This window comes from Electrophorus electricus, chromosome 8 (assembly GCF_041902795.1).
Source record: "Electrophorus electricus isolate QZ-2024a chromosome 8, ASM4190279v1, whole genome shotgun sequence".
Taxonomy (NCBI): Eukaryota; Metazoa; Chordata; class Actinopteri; order Gymnotiformes; family Gymnotidae; genus Electrophorus; species Electrophorus electricus.
Genome location: NC_137504.1, coordinates 21825001 through 21842500, shown reverse-complemented (window position 1 = coordinate 21842500; position 17500 = coordinate 21825001). Strand labels below are relative to the sequence as shown.

General features: G+C 46.4%; 1 protein-coding gene across 21 annotated transcripts in view; it reads right to left on the bottom strand.

Annotated features, from left to right (window-relative positions):
* fam222ba (family with sequence similarity 222 member Ba) overlaps window positions 1–17500 on the bottom strand; it is a 51225-nt gene that overhangs the window by 21066 nt on the left and 12659 nt on the right. For 2 of the 21 annotated variants that reach the window (XR_014124881.1, XR_014124880.1), the window contains exon 1: window positions 1–3733. This exon is cut by the window's left edge and continues 157 nt beyond it. The exons of 17 other annotated variants lie outside the window; for them this stretch is intronic. The gene's annotated coding sequence lies outside the window, so the exon portion shown is untranslated. Of the gene's footprint in view, window positions 3734–10496 lie in introns of those variants that run through there. 2 more of the 21 variants (XR_014124883.1, XR_014124879.1) reach the window with 2 other exon arrangements.

Sequence of the window (17500 nt, the reverse complement as noted above, 5' to 3'; positions counted from 1 at the left end):
AACACATATAACACTATACCGTACTAAACAAGCATATAACACAATACCATATTAAACATGTATAACACTGTACCGCAATAAACACGTATAACACTATAGCGCACTATACAAGCACATAACACTATACCATAATAAACACATATAACACTACACCGTACTAAACAAGCATATAACACAATACCATATTAAACATGTATAACACTGTACCGCAATAAACACGTATAACACTATAGCGCACTATACAAGCACATAACACTATACCATAATAAACACATATAACACTATAACGTACTAAACAAGCATATAACACTATAACACATTAAACACATATAACACTATACCGCACTAAACATGTATAACACTACACCGCATTAAACAAGCATATAACACTACACCACATTAAACAAGCATATAACACTATACCATACTAAACAAGCATATAACACTACAGCACATTAAACAAGTATAACACTATACCACAATAAACAAGTATAACACTATACTGTACTAAACAGGAATATAACACTACACCACATTAAACAAGTATAACACTATATCGTATTAACAAGCATATAACACTATATCGTACTAAACAAGCATATAACATTATAAAACTAAACAAGCATATAACACTATACCACATTAAACACGTATAACACTATACACCATATAACAAGTATAACACTATGCCACACTAAACAAGCATATAACACTATACCATACTAAACAAGCATATAACACTATACCGTACTAACCAAGCATATAACACTATACCACATTAAACAAGTATAACACTATATCATACTAAACAAGCATATAACACTACAGCACATTAAATAAGTATAACACCATACCACATTAAACAAGTATAACACTATACCGCACTAAACAAGCATATGACACTATACCATACTAACCAAGCATATAACACTATACCATACTAACCAAGCATATAACACTACAGCACATTAAACAAGTATAACGCTATATTGTATTAACAAGCATATAACACTATACTGTACTAAACAAGCATATAACACTATACCGTACTAAACAAGTATATAACACTATACCATACTAAACAAGCATATAACACTATACCATACTAAACAAGCATATAACACTATACCACATTAAACAAGTATAACACTATACTGTACTAACCAAGCATATAACACTATACCACATTAAACAAGTATAACACTATATCATACTAAACAAGCATATAGCACTATACTGTACTAAACAAGCATATGACACTACAGCACATTAAACAAGTATAACACCATACCACATTAAACAAGTATAACACTATACCGCACTAAACAAGCATATGACACTACACCACATTAAACAAGCATATAACACTATACCATACTAACCAAGCATATAACACTATACCATACTAACCAAGCATATAAACACTACAGCACATTAAACAAGTATAACGCTATATTGTATTAACAAGCATATAACACTATATCGTACTAAACAAGCATATAACACTATACCGTACTAAACAAGCATATAACACTATACCGTACTAAACAAGCATATAACACTATACCATACTAAACAAGCATATAACACTACACCACATTAAACAAGCATAACACTATACCGTACTAAACAAACATATAACACAATACCTTACTAAAAAGCATATAACACTATAACATATTAAACACGTCTAACACTATATTGTACTAAACAAGCACATAACACTACACCACATTAAACACATATAACACTATACCACATTAAACACATATAACACTATACTGCATTAAACACGTATAACACTATACAAGCATATATCACTATACCACATTAAACACGTATAACACTATACCACATTAAACAAGCATATAACACTACACCACATTAAACAAGCATATAACACTATACTATACTAAACAAGCATATAACACTATACCATACTAACCAAGCATATAACACTACACCACATTAAACAAGTATAACACTATATCGTACTAAACAAGCATATAGCACTATACTGTACTAAACAAGCATATAACACTACAGCACATTAAATAAGTAACACTATACCACATTAAACAAGTATAACACTATACCGCACTAAACAAGCATATGACACTACACCACATTAAACAAGCATATAACACTATACCGTACTAAACAAGCATATAACACTATACCATACTAACCAAGCATATAACACTACAGCACATTAAACAAGTATAACACTATATCGTATTAACAAGCATATAACACTATATCGTACTAAACAAGCATATAACACTATACCGTACTAAACAAGCATATAACACAACACCACATTAAACAAGCATATAACACTATACCACACTAAACAAGTATAACACTATACTGTACTAAACAAGCATATAACACTACACCACATTAAACAAGCATATAACACTAAACCGTACTAAACAAGAATATGACACTACAGCATAGGGCTGGTTTGTAGCACAGCCACACAAAGCGGCCCCCTTTTAAAAGGGGTTTAACAAGTATAACACTATACCACATTAAACAAGTATAACACTATACTGTACTAACCAAGTAAATAACACTACAGCACATTAAACAAGCATATAACACTATACCGTACTAAACAAGCATATAACACTACACCACATTAAACAAGTATATAACACTATACTACATTAAACAAGTATAACACTATACTGTACTAAACAAGCATATAACACTACACCACATTAAACAAGCATATAACACTATACCATACTAAACAAGCATATAACACTACAGCACATTAAACAAGTATAACACTATACTGTACTAAACAGGAATATAACACTACACCACATTAAACAAGTATAACACTATATCGTATTAACAAGCATATAACACTATATCGTACTAAACAAGCGTATAACACTATAGCATACTAAACAAGCATATAACACTATACCAAACTAAACAAGCATATAATACTGTACCACATTAAACAAGTATAACACTATATCGTACTAAACAAGCATATGACACTACCGCACATTAAACAAGTATAACACTATACCACATTAAACATGTATAACACTATACTGTACTAAACAAGAATATAACACAATACCACATTAAACAAGTATAACACTATACCATACTAAACAAGCATAACACTATATCGTATTAACAAGCATATAACACTATATCGTACTAAATAAGCGTACAACACTATACCATACTAAACAAGCATATAACACTATACCACATTAAACAAGTATAACACTATACCGTGTTAAACAAGCATATAACACTATACCACATTAAACAAGTATAACACTATACCGTGTTAAACAAGCATATAACACTATACTATATTAAACAAGTATAACACTATACCATACTAAACAAGCATATAACACTACACATTAAACAAGCATATAACACTATACCATACTAAACAAGCATATAACACTACAGCACATTAAACAAGTATAACACTATATCGTATTAACAAGCATATAACACTATATCGTACTAAATAAGCGTACAACACTATACCATACTAAACAAGCATATAACACTATACCACATTAAACAAGTATAACACTATATCGTACTAAACAAGCAAATAACACTATACCGTACTAAACAAGCATATAACACTAGGCCACATTAAACACGTATAACACTAGGCCACATTAAACACGTATAACACTAGGCCACATTAAACACGTATAACACTACGCCACATTAAACACGTATAACACTAGGCCACATTAAACACGTATAACACTAGGCCACATTAAACACGTATAACACTAGGCCACATTAAACACGTATAACACTACGCCACATTAAACACGTATAACACTACGCCACATTAAACACGTATAACACTAGGCCACATTAAACACGTATAACACTAGGCCACATTAAACACGTATAACACTACGCCACATTAAACACGTATAACACTACGCCACATTAAACACGTATAACACTAGGCCACATTAAACACGTATAACACTACGCCACATTAAACACGTATAACACTAGGCCACATTAAACACGTATAACACTAGGCCACATTAAACACGTATAACACTAGGCCACATTAAACACGTATAACACTAGGCCACATTAAACACGTATAACACTAGGCCACATTAAACACGTATAACACTAGGCCACATTAAACACGTATAACACTAGGCCACATTAAACACGTATAACACTAGGCCACATTAAACACGTATAACACTAGGCCACATTAAACACGTATAACACTAGGCCACATTAAACACGTATAACACTAGGCCACATTAAACACGTATAACACTAGGCCACATTAAACACGTATAACACTAGGCCACATTAAACACGTATAACACTAGGCCACATTAAACACGTATAACACTACGCCACATTAAACACGTATAACACTAGGCCACATTAAACACGTATAACACTACGCCACATTAAACACGTATAACACTAGGCCACATTAAACACGTATAACACTACGCCACATTAAACACGTATAACACTAGGCCACATTAAACACGTATAACACTAGGCCACATTAAACACGTATAACACTAGGCCACATTAAACACGTATAACACTAGGCCACATTAAACACGTATAACACTAGGCCACATTAAACACGTATAACACTACGCCACATTAAACACGTATAACACTAGGCCACATTAAACACGTATAACACTACGCCACATTAAACACGTATAACACTACGCCACATTAAAGGTTCTATAGCTACACAGTACATCCTTCCTTCCATCCATCTCCCTTTCTTTCTCTCGCCCTCCACTTTAACAAGAGAATGCTGGAAGACTACAAGCCCAGTTGGATGTTTAGTTCAATAGTCACTGGTCAGTCAGAAGTGCGCGTGGAACAGATTTCCACTCCTGTGCTATTCACAGCCAGAATCCGGTCAGAACGTGAGCCACTTTTCCAACCATTTCTGCTCTCTGCTGCCTTTGATTGGATTTTTTTTACTCATTGTTAAATTCCTTTACATTTACTCTTTTATTGTTTTTACTTGATATGTCTCTTTCATTTGTCTTATACCTTTTAACACATCTTATGCTTTTAAGTTTTGTACACTCAGTTTTCTTTCTGTACGCAACTTCGACCGTACATGACTTTACATAACTGTACATAACTTTGAATTGTGAAGAAAATATGCTACAAAAACTGGCACCGCTTTAGCAAAAAACACAGAGGCCAGTAGAGACGGCGGTCACCTGGGAAGGCCTGGCGGGTTGGCCGACGTGGCTCCGCCTAGCCGCACGTGCCTGAGCAGGCTGGAGAACCTGCTCGTGATGAATGGAGCCCAGAGGAGACGCTAGAAAGGTCACGCTATGGTAATAGCACCGTTACCGGTGGGTCATGCCGGCCTCCCTGGGAGGACTTTTAAAGTGGATGTCAGAATTGGAAAGAGAGAGAGCATGAGAGAGAGACAGAGAGAGAGAGAGAGAGAGAGAGAGAGAGTGGGGGGGATAAATAGAGGGAAGGGGGAGAACTATCGGGGAGAGAAAGAGAGCGCAATAGGGAGGAAAGTGGAAACAAAAGGATTGCTCAAACAGCTCCTGCTCCATCTCAGCGCTTGTGTGGTCGAGCATCAACAGACCGAGCAGCAAATCAATAAACACCGGCAGCGTCCAATCACAGTGGGGTGTAGGCGGGCAAGGTACACACGCTGCAGCAGTTTATGCGATCCATCGCATTAAAGAGTCACATTTTGGCCTTCTGTTGGTTTTTTTTTGTTTGTTTTTTTTACTTTGCACTAAGCCTGAAGGCTTTACACTGAAGCTCAAGCTCTGGTGGCATTAACTCAGATGATTTAGAAATGGCCCACAGAGACAAGGTGGAGGACCCGGACCCGAGTCCTGACCGACAGATGGGAATTTGCGGCGGTTCCATTGTAGCCCGACCCCGTCCCGGAACCTAGCCAGAGGGAGCTTTAGCCTGTGAGGGTGCATGGACTTGCAGAGTCCAAGTGGAAAGCACGGGACACAGGATCTGTGTCCCGCCCCTATCTGGGGGAGCAGAGGATGTGGAGATGACGGGTTGGACCGGAGTTGTTGACATGGTCTCTGACACATCCAACAACCGGGCAAAATGCTGACAGAGAGAGAGAGAGAGAGAGAGAGAGAGAGAGAGAGAGAGAGAAAGGGCTGGACACACTGGGGCATAATGAGAGTGTGAGGGGGCAGTGAGTGCCAGTTGTGACAGCTGGGGGGGGGGGTGAGGATGTTCAGGACACAAGCAGCAGATGTGTATAGGCTAATTACACACAAACATGAGCGTGTTTCAAAGGCAAGGTCAAAAGAGCGTGTGTGAGAGAGCGAGAACGAGGAAAAGAGAGAGAGAGAGAGAGAGAGAGAGTGAGGCTGTTTGCAGAAATAATAAGGCAGGATTCATTTAAGACCCTCCACTTCTCTATTTCTGAGGAGACACAGGAAAAGAACAACACTCTAAACAGAATAAATAAGCGTGTGTGTTTCCGCGGATCTGTGTCAGGCTCTTACCAGCCCAATTAAGAGCAGCGGTAATTAATACAGGCTAAGCCTGCATCTTCTTGCGTGTGTGCGCGTGTGTGTATAGAGCTAAAAGCAGAGATGGAGAGTACAGCAAGCTGTTCTTATTTAATTGCATGTTTAGCCTCAGGTTAAGGGCTCATGATGGAATTACGAATGAGTGAACGAGAGAGAGAGAGAGAGAGAGCGAGAGCGAGAGCAAGAGAGAGAGAGAGAGAGAGAGAGAAATTCAATGTAATCTAGTGTGTAAATTCTCCAAGGAACACAAAAGCCATAGAGTGAAATGACTTTTCTGAGGGAGAAGCTGTGTAAAAGCGGCAGAGTGATTTCTTTTATGAGCCGGATGGCAGAAGGCAGGAAAGAAAGAGGAACGAGGGTGAAAGGAATGAATGAATGGCGTTATCTCTGAATGCAACACCAGGCCGTGCGCTCGCGCCGAAAGGGAGGAAGGGAGAGATCGAGAGAATGAGCGCGAGGGAGCGCGAGGCAGCGTGCGACTGTGGAAGAGAAAGCCCGGCATCACACGAACGTGACCTGCAAATACGCGTGCGTCTGGACGCAGGCTGGCTTCCAGCAGACACACGCCAGCGCAGGCCCGCGGAGAGGCTGGCGAGGACTTAACGAGGCGGAGGACGCCAGCCAAAGAATCGCGGCCATGCGTCCGTCCCTCGGTCTGCGTGCGTATGTCTGTGTGTGAAGCACAAGGGACCATGATGTCTGAAGCACATACTAGCTCAGATTTTTTGGGTTGGTCGTTTGTTTGAGCTACAGAGAGAGCCCCCCCCACCCCCACCCCCCACATCCTACCCAGAACAGCACACAAGTGTGTGTGTGTGTGTGTGTGTGTGTGTGTGTAGGTAATGAGACCATTACGGACAAAGTGTCGAGGTCTGCGCGTGGGCCCTGGCCGTGACCATTACCACGCGCATGACAAACAGCGAACACAAACGCACACACACGCACACCTCCATGGATCGCTGTTCAAAAGCAGGTGTGCTTCTGGAATTAAAGCGGAGGACCAGAAACTAAAATAGTGTTTACACCATGACAACAGTGTCACATCATCAGAGAGAGAGAGAGAGAGAAATTTTGGCAGATTTCCACGGTCAATAAACATACAAAAAAAAAAAGTTAAATTATTGAAGGTTAAACCAAAGTTAAATCCTAAATTAATGGACAGACTTAAAGATGAGTCCCGGGGACGCATTACAGACCCAAGAACCGGACCCTGAAATAACCCTGACGCATCCGAACCCTGTAACGCGGCCCGACACAGACCGGCCGCTCGCCAGCGCTGCTGGCCCACCGAACCCAGATTATAAATCAGATTACAACGCAAAGTTCAAAGCAGCTTCGCGGAGGGGCGGGGCTGCGACGCTAACCTTCTAAAACAGATCGGAGTGCCATGGGGACCCAGACAGACAGCAGTGACTCGGCAGAGTGTCTCCTTACTGTCAGGGACGCGGAACCTGGCCCTGCCTTAACGCCGAGCGCGGGAGACAGAAAGGCTAGAGGCGGTCTAGAGAGTGAAGAAGGACCTGGCAGGCAAAAGAGGAAAAGCAAATAATGGTCTTGTTTTAGCGTTCGGTTGAAACCTCGCCGGCCTGTAAGCTGTCATCAATATGGCGGGGGCGAGAAAGACATTTTTTCAATCTATGGTGAACGTCCTGCCGTTACGGTAAGAGAATACGGGTGTAATGTAAGGAGAAGGGGTCACGGCGAGAGGCTTTTAAAGTGCATGAGGAGAGGAAGCCATATTGAGCTCTGAAGTCCCTTCTGCCTCCGTGACCTAGAGATGGTAATCTACACAGAGCACAGTGTCAGCAAGAGAGTGACAAAGTGAGAGAGAGAGAGAGAGAGAGAGAGAGAGAGAGAGAGAGAGAGACCCTCTCTGGCCACTCCATTCACACTGACATTTCTACTAATGGTCACTCAGACTCGGGCACGTTGTAGGTGAGATGTGGGCAGCAGAGAGAGAGAGAGAGAGAGAGAGAGAGAGAGAGAGAGAGAGAGAGAGAGAGAGAGCGAGAGAATGAGAGAGAATGAGAGAGGTGAAGGGAGGTATACAAGTATGTGTGAAGTTCTTTGGTGATATGAAATCGGGAGACAGCAGAAATGAAAAAGAAAGAATTTGAGCATTGTAACATTTTGAAACCAGCAGCTATGAGAGGGGATGTGTGCAGTACATTAGAGGTGTTAAACCCCTCAACGCGCCTGCGTAGTTGGCCCTCGGAAGCGTTCCTCCGCAAAGCCGACAGAAAGAAGCCTGTTGTGTCTGCTGTCTGCTGTGTGTGTGTGTGTGTGTCACTTGACAGACATGTTTATAGCCCATGCGAGACACTGTGTGGACCGGGATCCACAACCAAACCGAAGAGTCTCAATCCAAGCGCATGCGCGCACATGCACACGCACAGGTCATGCCTGAGTGAGAGTGAGCTATGCAGAGCCCTGCAGAAGTGACAGACGAAAGGCAGGAGAAAGGAACAACCCATAAATACATAAAAGCTGCTCCATTTTGGAAAAGCTCAGCAACTGCTGTAGGTCAGACAGAGATCGGCTTTAAAGGAGAAACACACACACACACACACACACACACACACACACACACACACAAAATACCCAAAGTCTAATTTCAGCTCCCACAATGTAAATCTGATTTAACAGTCACAAAACGGCTGTCAAAACAAACGGTGCCCCCTTCCCTCCCTTTAAAAGCCCTGAACAAAGTTATTCATCATAATGAAGGAGAGGAAAATAGTGATATTATCTATGCTGTCTGTCTCTCCTCCTCTCTGCCTCATTCGCTCTCATCCTTTCCTACTGGCGAGGCAGGTATGCAGTGCCTGGCTCTTCCTCGGGGCCGCCACGCCACTGTACAAACACAGACCGGTCCGCGATTGGCTGTTGATGCCACAGCAGCAGGACCCGGAGGCTAAGCAGGGCTCCCAGGGGAGCAGCGGGACTCTGGACAGTAACCGGGGCTCCCAGGGAGGGGGTGGGACTCCGCTACGCGGAGAGAGAATGGGAGGGAATGTGCTACTGTAGCCACAGTACTACAGACACGGGGTACTGGAAGGGCGCGAGCGCGCGCACACACACACACACACACACACACACACACAATCGCACACACACCCCATCTTTGACCTGCGTGCCACACCAATCTTATCAACAGGTGCCAAAAAACGACGCCACCATATCATGACGTGATAAAGACTCAGGAAGGGAAACCAGGAAGTGTAGACCTGTAGCAAGGCTTACCTAGCCTCGAATCCCGCCCCAGCCCTGCCCTCGCCCTGCCTCGGGGGGCAAGGCCCGTCACTATGGGGGAAAGCCAGGGGAAATCGTTGCTATGGGGGAAAGCCAAGGGAATCGATGGCACAAGCCCGATGGTTGAATTCATGAACAGGTGCGACGGTTGCGGCATGTACCCCCCTGCCCCCTCCCCCAGTCTCGGCTCAGTCAGAAATTGGACACCCCAGTGACAGCTTGGGCCGAGCAAATGAAAGAGTGATCGTGGGGGGGGGTGTTTATAAAGAGGCAACGTGGGTGACTACGAGCACGCGTGGGGGTGGAGCCTGACCACCCAGGCTTCACCTTGTCCAGGTGTTTTGGGCGGTGACTTTTTTCTCTGTCCCAGAATGCATTGCAGGCATAGCTGCTGCTCTTGTACGAGGGAAAGGCAATTGGGGTGCCATTATGGAAATATAGACGCACACACACACTCACACTTTGATAATGGTTTGATTTCACACATTCACATATTCATGTGAGCTTGACCACACAATCAACACAGAAACTGAGAATCAAGATGCATAGAAGCTGAAATGAAAGCAGAACCATTAAACACACACACACACACACACACACACACACACCTCCATAACACAAATCACATAAAAAAGCAGGTGTGTCTAACTGAGCAGTCAGGAAGAAACCTTGTACACCATTAACCTGAAAAACACGAGCACATTCCAAGACGCCTGCTGAGGTGACAGTTCACAGCGCTTGCGTTTTCTCCAAACAGCTGCTCAACGCAGAAGCTACCTTTTTAAGCAGATCTGAGATCAGTGCCTTCTCTCTCTCTCTCTTTTTTACTAATTAGTTGTCTACAACAGGCAGAGGAAACTGATCCTGGCTCGACAGTATGCACCGTGCGCAGACTCATAAACGCAGACGTGAGAGCAGCACAAAGAAGCATTGAGCACTAAAGCTAACGCTGGCAGGCCCGTCTCCGAGAATCCCAGCACTGGAGTGTCAATGGATTCCGATGGAAGGAGCGGGTCAGTTGGCATGGCAACAAAGGGAAAGGGGAGGCTGGCAGTCTGCGCGATTCTCCTCTGAGGAAGACCTGACGCGTGGACTCTACAGAAGGTTACGCACACACTGGGCTCAGCATTTAAATGCTAGCTAGGGGCTGAGAGCACAGGGTAGAGCTCCGAGCGCGCTTTGAGCAGGCTCCAGAAGACAGGGCAAGATCTGGGGGTGTCCCGGGCTCCAAGCAGGAGGAGGCGTTTGAAACCGGAGCTAGCGCAGAGGCGCGCTCTCTCCTGCGCCCGCCTGGATAGCCCTTGCATGGGTCGGTCGTCGCCGGCGGGCAGGTCAGCCTTTAAACTCCGGCGCACCCGGCTTGAATCTGCAGCGCCTCAGAACTCGGGAGCCGCTTGCTGCGAACATGCCCACACATGCGAGCACACACACACACACACACACACACACACACACACACACGCACGCGCGCACAAAGATAAAAACCATCAAAGATAAAGACCAAAGAAGAGCCGTCACTTGCTGCGCATCCTCTTGCCAGAGAGAACTGCAGAAGGGTGGACCCCCTCCGCGCCAGGTTCAAGCACTAACCTCCCTGCTTGCCCCGCTACCACCCAAACCCACCGTTGGCCACCACCGCGGACCCTCGGTGGCCACGTTTTCGCCAGCACGTGTGACCATGGAACGGCGAGGCCGGGGCAGCCTAGAGTACGGCTCCGATTCAGTGCCGAGGGAAGTACCCCAGAAGTGCCTCTCGAAAACCTGTGGCCATTAAACACAGAGGCTCTCAGAAAGGAAAGTGTGTTTATTCCCCCTGCCCCCACCTCATGGAAACTGCACGAGAGCTAAACGCTCATTTCATTGCGAACTGGAATTGAGGAAAAGACGAAGAAGAAGAAAAATAAACTATGTGCGAGACGAGCGTCCTGGAGTCGGCTTCCATTTTAGGCGTGGAAGAGTCACCGTTTCACACCTCTATGAGTGTTCCAAACGAGGACGTTCTTCGAGCGGTGCCGGGAACGGTGTTCACTTTTCCCCGATCGCGCGCATCTGGGAAGCAGGAGCTCACTTTGCCAACAAAGCGACCGCTCCTTTATGTCCCGCGTTACAGACATTTGGCGACGGCTCGTCACCGGGTTCGAGAGCCGATCACAAGGAGGGTGCTTCCGGCTCGCTCTGATGTGAAATTTCAGGCTGAGCCCGATGCTCGGTGGAGATCCGCTTTCCTGGACCTTTCCTGCTTTGCTGCGGCAGGGCCAGGCTGGGCTTTATGAGGCCGGATGGATATGCAGTCCTGGGCAATTTAGGCAGAGAGGGCTTTGTTTTAGTCTGGTCTAACTGTTTTGCTTTTATCCGCCGCGTCTCGTTTCGTGTGGGGTTTTTTGCTGTTTGATAAGCTTAAAAATAAATAAATAAATCTTTGCAAAAAATCTTTGCCATTTCCAGACCAAATGGCATCTTGATGGGAAAGTTTGCCGAAAACTTAACTGACAAGCTTTCTGGCTTTCAGACTGGATTATGTCTATAAAAAGCCATTGAAGCCAGATTGCAGAAGTGCGCTCAATGTCAAAGGGAAAAAAATTTCAATTGGATAAAATAACCCCGTTCGCGGGCTTATGGTGCCAATTTGATCAGCCAGTCCATTCTGGGGAAGTAGTGGTGTGCTCCAATTCCAGGTCCATCAACAATAACAACAACAACAACAAAGATTGATCACCACATCAAAGCAAAATTCAGACATGACCAGGCAGGACTTACGATTCCAAGATTTCTTCTGTTCTGGATAATACAGCTAATTGAAGGGACCTCACTGAACGCTTCAACAGTGCAGGTGCCAGGCTGAGACTCTCCCTTAACATGGGAAACGGAGAACAGAATCCTGCTGGGAACGCAAAGGAAGATGGGTGCTTAATGACACGAGGGTTCTTACTGTGTGGGACTGGTCACCGTACAGACGCTACGTTTGACAGGCTGCATCCCACACACACACACACAGCAGGGCGCTACCACAGCCTACAGCAGATTTTCTGTGATCAAACCACAACCGGTCTCGGTCTCTCTCTCTCTCTCTCTCTCTCTCTCTCTCTCTCTCTCTCTCTCCAGAATACGACAAACTCACTCACAATACCAGGCTGTTGGCACACGGACTCTGAGGAGGTCTGGGGGTTGGGGGGTTCTGGAAAATTCCATAAGTAACTAAACTTGCGAGGCGAGGCTCCGGGACGAGAGCAGGACGGCCCAGTGAGAACTCGCCGTTGACAGCCCGCCTGCGTGACTCCAGCTTGGACCATAAATCTTTGCCGCATGGCTACACGTGGACGAGAGGAAGAGACCGTTAACGAGTTATAAAGCGGAACATACAGGAGGCCATTAGCTCTCGGCCGTAAATTCGAGAACCCGCGACCTGCTGTGTCCGTGGTCAAATGAGCCACGTATGGCTTCACCCGTCAGCCACGGTTTACGACCTAGGGCCAAATCGATACTCATATCTGGACATCCACACCTGTTGCTTATACAGCACCGGCCGAGCCGGAGGAATGGAAAAGAAAACAAGACTTAAGGTCATTAAGTGTTGTTTACATAGGAGCCCAACCTCAAAGCCCTGCAATATTTAAGTCGTCAGGCGTAGAGGTGACCTGGAATCAGCTCATGCCTTTCCTCTCGTTAACAAGCAAGTGCGTGGACGCGGACGACACTTGATCCCAGCGCAATGGCCTCGCCTCGGGAAGCCCGGCGCGCTCACGGGTTCGGCTGAGCTCTGCCAGGCGCTGGTTTCAGACCGAACTGTGCAGTTTCCGGTCCCTTTACTGAGCGAGAGCGGCTGACCGTTCCGTAGGAGAAAGTCACTCAGAGGAAAGGGTGACGTGCGGCACAGTGAGAGGGGCATCACCAGTGCCGGGCGCCTGGCTGGTTTCCCCGTTCCCACTGGCTGCTCTAATTCCTCCAAATCCCCGCAATTTTTGCTGGCCATGCCTGATTAACTGCCACCCCCGACGCCGCATCTGACGCACTCATTTAGCATACTGCTCAGCAATGATCAATGGATAGTGTGTGATCAATTGGTGTGTGTGCGTGTGCACGCGTGTGTGTGTGTGTGTGTGTGTGTGTGTGTGTGTGTGGGTCGGGTAAAACACCCAATCATCCAATCACAGGAAAGCTAGGAAAACCATTATAGAGGCCTTCATCTTTTCTTCCCATTTAAGTCACAGGTTTCTTTCCTTTTTTGGTCGTGTGGCAAAATCAGCTGTCGGCTGCAATCAGGAGTTACTTTGTTATGTTCTGAAAAATGTGACAGACAACACTGTGTTTGTGTGTGTGTGTGTGTGTGTGTGTGTGTGTCTGGAATGAGATCTCCCCCAACCCGGATGGAGGAAGCAGAGGATGTGAATTCGAGGTGCACTCCAGCGGCGGGGCAGGAAAGGTCAACCCGGCTTCCTTGTAGAGTTTCTGTTACCAGAGGTTAAATCACTCGCCGCTGGTCTCTGGTCCCACTGCCCACCCCAAAACAAACAAGCAAACAAACAAACAAATCACAAGCATTACAGCGTCAAGGCGGATCAACACAGGGCCGCTGAATTGTCCCAACGTACGCAACACTGTGCCCCCGCAGAGGGGGGCAGCGCCAACAATGCCAGGGGGCGGTACTAACAATGCCAGGGGGCGGTGCTAACAATGCCGGGGGGCGGTGCTAACATCACAGTCCAAAGGACTTCGCTTTGGCTGTGGTAGAGCTGCAGATTTCCTTGACGGCTTGCAAACCTCCCTCAAAACACACACCCAGCTTCACCCTGGAAAATGTCCAACAATACAATGCGTGTGTTTGTTCGGGGATACCGTGCCTCGGGACACTGATGTCATGAGAACACAATGCTTTGTACCACAGGAGCCTGTAGCTTTGATTTCAGTAAGGGGCCTGTGCTCTCTGGGGGTTTTAGAAGGCCTTATCTCTTACTGGCACTTCATTCAGACAAAGGGCCGAAAACCGTTTGGTTATGTTCCACAAACAATATCGGATAGCTCCCAACGAACCTTTCTGACACTCATTTCAACAGTGGACGGTGCCCTTCAGAACATGACAAAGTACAGCGTCACAGAAATGACTAGAAGCGTGAGCTCAGAGCAAATGAGTGAAACAGGAAAGTGTCACGTTCCCAGTATTTCAGGAAGGGCACAGGAAGCATCGAAAACGCTTCCTGTGGCACGGGAGCAAGATGACTCACATTCAGAGGAAGGAAAGTGTGTGTGTGTGTGTGTGTGTGTGCGTTTGCGTGTGTATGTGTGTCACACTCTTGTTTGGTGCCTTTTACATTAAATGCCCGGTTTAGCCATCAGTGCTGCGTGCCGAGAAAGAAACACCTTCGCTTTTAGACAAAGCGAAACGGTAAACAGAGCACGAAGCAGAGCAACAAACGCCCCCTCCGAGAGCCGCTCCCGCTTCACCTTGGGTTCGTTCCGAAAGGGTTTGGCTCGAGGGACTCCCGCTACGTGGTGGAGGCTGACGGAGCTTGTGGTCGTGGAGAGTGGAGATTCGCGGAGGGAATATTTGTCAGGGCGGCTCGATAATGCCTCTCCAGCTCAGCGGCGCTGCGAGGCCGAGCGGCCGCACCTGGGCCCCGGCGGGCAGCAGGTGAGCGGGCCTATTAATTACAGGAAGCTGCCACGCAGGGAAGGCCAGCATGGCACAGGACCCTGGGATGTCAAATACAGGAAGACAAATGGCCTGACCATGAGTGAACGCACGCACACACACACACACACACACACACACCAAAAACCCCACAAAACACAGCAGGAGCTGCTGGTAATGGACGATTTCAAAAATGGGCTCGAGTGCTCAGCGTACAAAGGAGGGAAGCAGAGTGAGTTGTGGCACTCACAGAGCGCTGATGGATGCCTGACAAACAACATAGCCCCCTCCCCTGTGGCAGGCCGCTCCCCGTGCACTTCAACGACAGAGTGTGTGTGTGTGTATTTGTGAGAGAGACAGAGTGAGAGAGCAGGAAGGTCCCAAACAAAAGCCGCCACCCCCCCCACACACACACACACGCACACGCGTTAAGCTTGCCAGTTCAGCTCCTCCACTGAACCATTTCCAGCAGGAGAAGCCCAGGAGGCTTCCGACGTGAGCGTTAAACCTTCCTCTCATTTGTCACTTCTCATCCCCCCCCCACCACCCGCACCAACCCCAAGCCCACACCTGCGTGATACATTGGCCCAGAGAGGAGGCGCCGTCACCTAACGCCGCGCGGGACCGTTAACCGCAGCGGGCCACGCTGATAAACGGGCCCCGGTGATCAAACAGGGCGGCCCGACCGCCCCCCACCCCCCCGTGCCTCGCCGGACCCCGGCTGCGCCGGTCCTTTTGATTTACTGCGGCATGACTCGACACTTCTTCCCCCGAGCCGAAGACGCATCCTGGAAGCCCGCCGGAGAACAGGAAGACGGCGTCGGAGACCAACGAAGAAGAAGGAAAAAAAGCTAATCTGTTGAGCCAAGTTCCGGAGCGTCTCCTAAGGACCCGGTCAAGATTTGGAATGACAAACAGCTTCGTCCTAAGCCGTATTTGGGGGGGTGTTGGGGGGGGGGGGGACTGCTGACGTGGACTCCAACGTTCAGCTCGATTTAAAGCCGGCACTGACAGCAGCACTATTAAACGTAATTTTCCCGCACATCCTTGAGCAATTCTTCTCCCGACGGCCACTTGTTAATCTCCAAAGAAAGACGACGGCCGTATCTCACACAAACATATGACACAATGCACTGCGTCGCCTTGCTGAGTGCTCAAAAAAAAGAAAAAAAAAAAGAAGAAAAGCAGGCCACCCTCTCCAGACTTTTTCGCAGTCCACTGTGGTGAACTCTGGAAAGCTGCTCCGTCTGACAAGAAACACGAGTCAGAGCTCGGGACAGGCCCGCAAACGGAGAAGACCTCTAGCCAGCATTTAGTGGACCGTTTTACTTAGGCCAGGCATCTCTGACTGGAATTTAGCTGGAAAGGGCTTGCTAAGCAGGAAAAGGAACAAAAAAATCAAATCAAATCAAATCACCAGGTTTGGAGGCTTTAAGCGGTGAAAGGAATCACGGTGAGATTCTGGAAGTGATGCTTTTGAGGGAAAAGTGTGTTTAAATTCTGAGCACAGAACCATTAGAGATGCAGGTGAGTAAGGCGCTTCGTGAATAGCTGAAGTACAGAAACGATCGGTGTTAAAGGCTCTCCTAGTGCTATCAGGGACACCTTAAGTGGGTTGTATTACAAAAGGATTGGCCAATGAGGTCATTTCCTTCTCGAGCATTTTACTTGGTAACATGACAAGTCAAGCGAAGACGCAAATCAAAGGGAAAAAAAAAACAAAAAAACTTCCCTCTGCCGAAATAGAACAAAAAGTCAAGACAGAGAAAGATTTTAAAAATCTCTCTTTCTGAACCTGTGCTAATAACACGAAACAATATCAAACTGCCGGGAGAGCGGAGAGGGCTTTAGCCAGCAAAGCGATTCGTGAAAACCCTTCGCGCCTGGTGTCACGCAAGCCCCGGGGACAATCGGTCATTCAGGCCTGCAGCATGCTTTCACTCAGGTCCAGTGAAAGACGCAGCCCAGCCTTCAGCTAGGCCGTCTCCGTCTGCAGCCCACAAACCAAAGCGGGTTTCTCTCCACGCCACGGTGAAACTAGCTCCTATTAGTGCACGCTCGC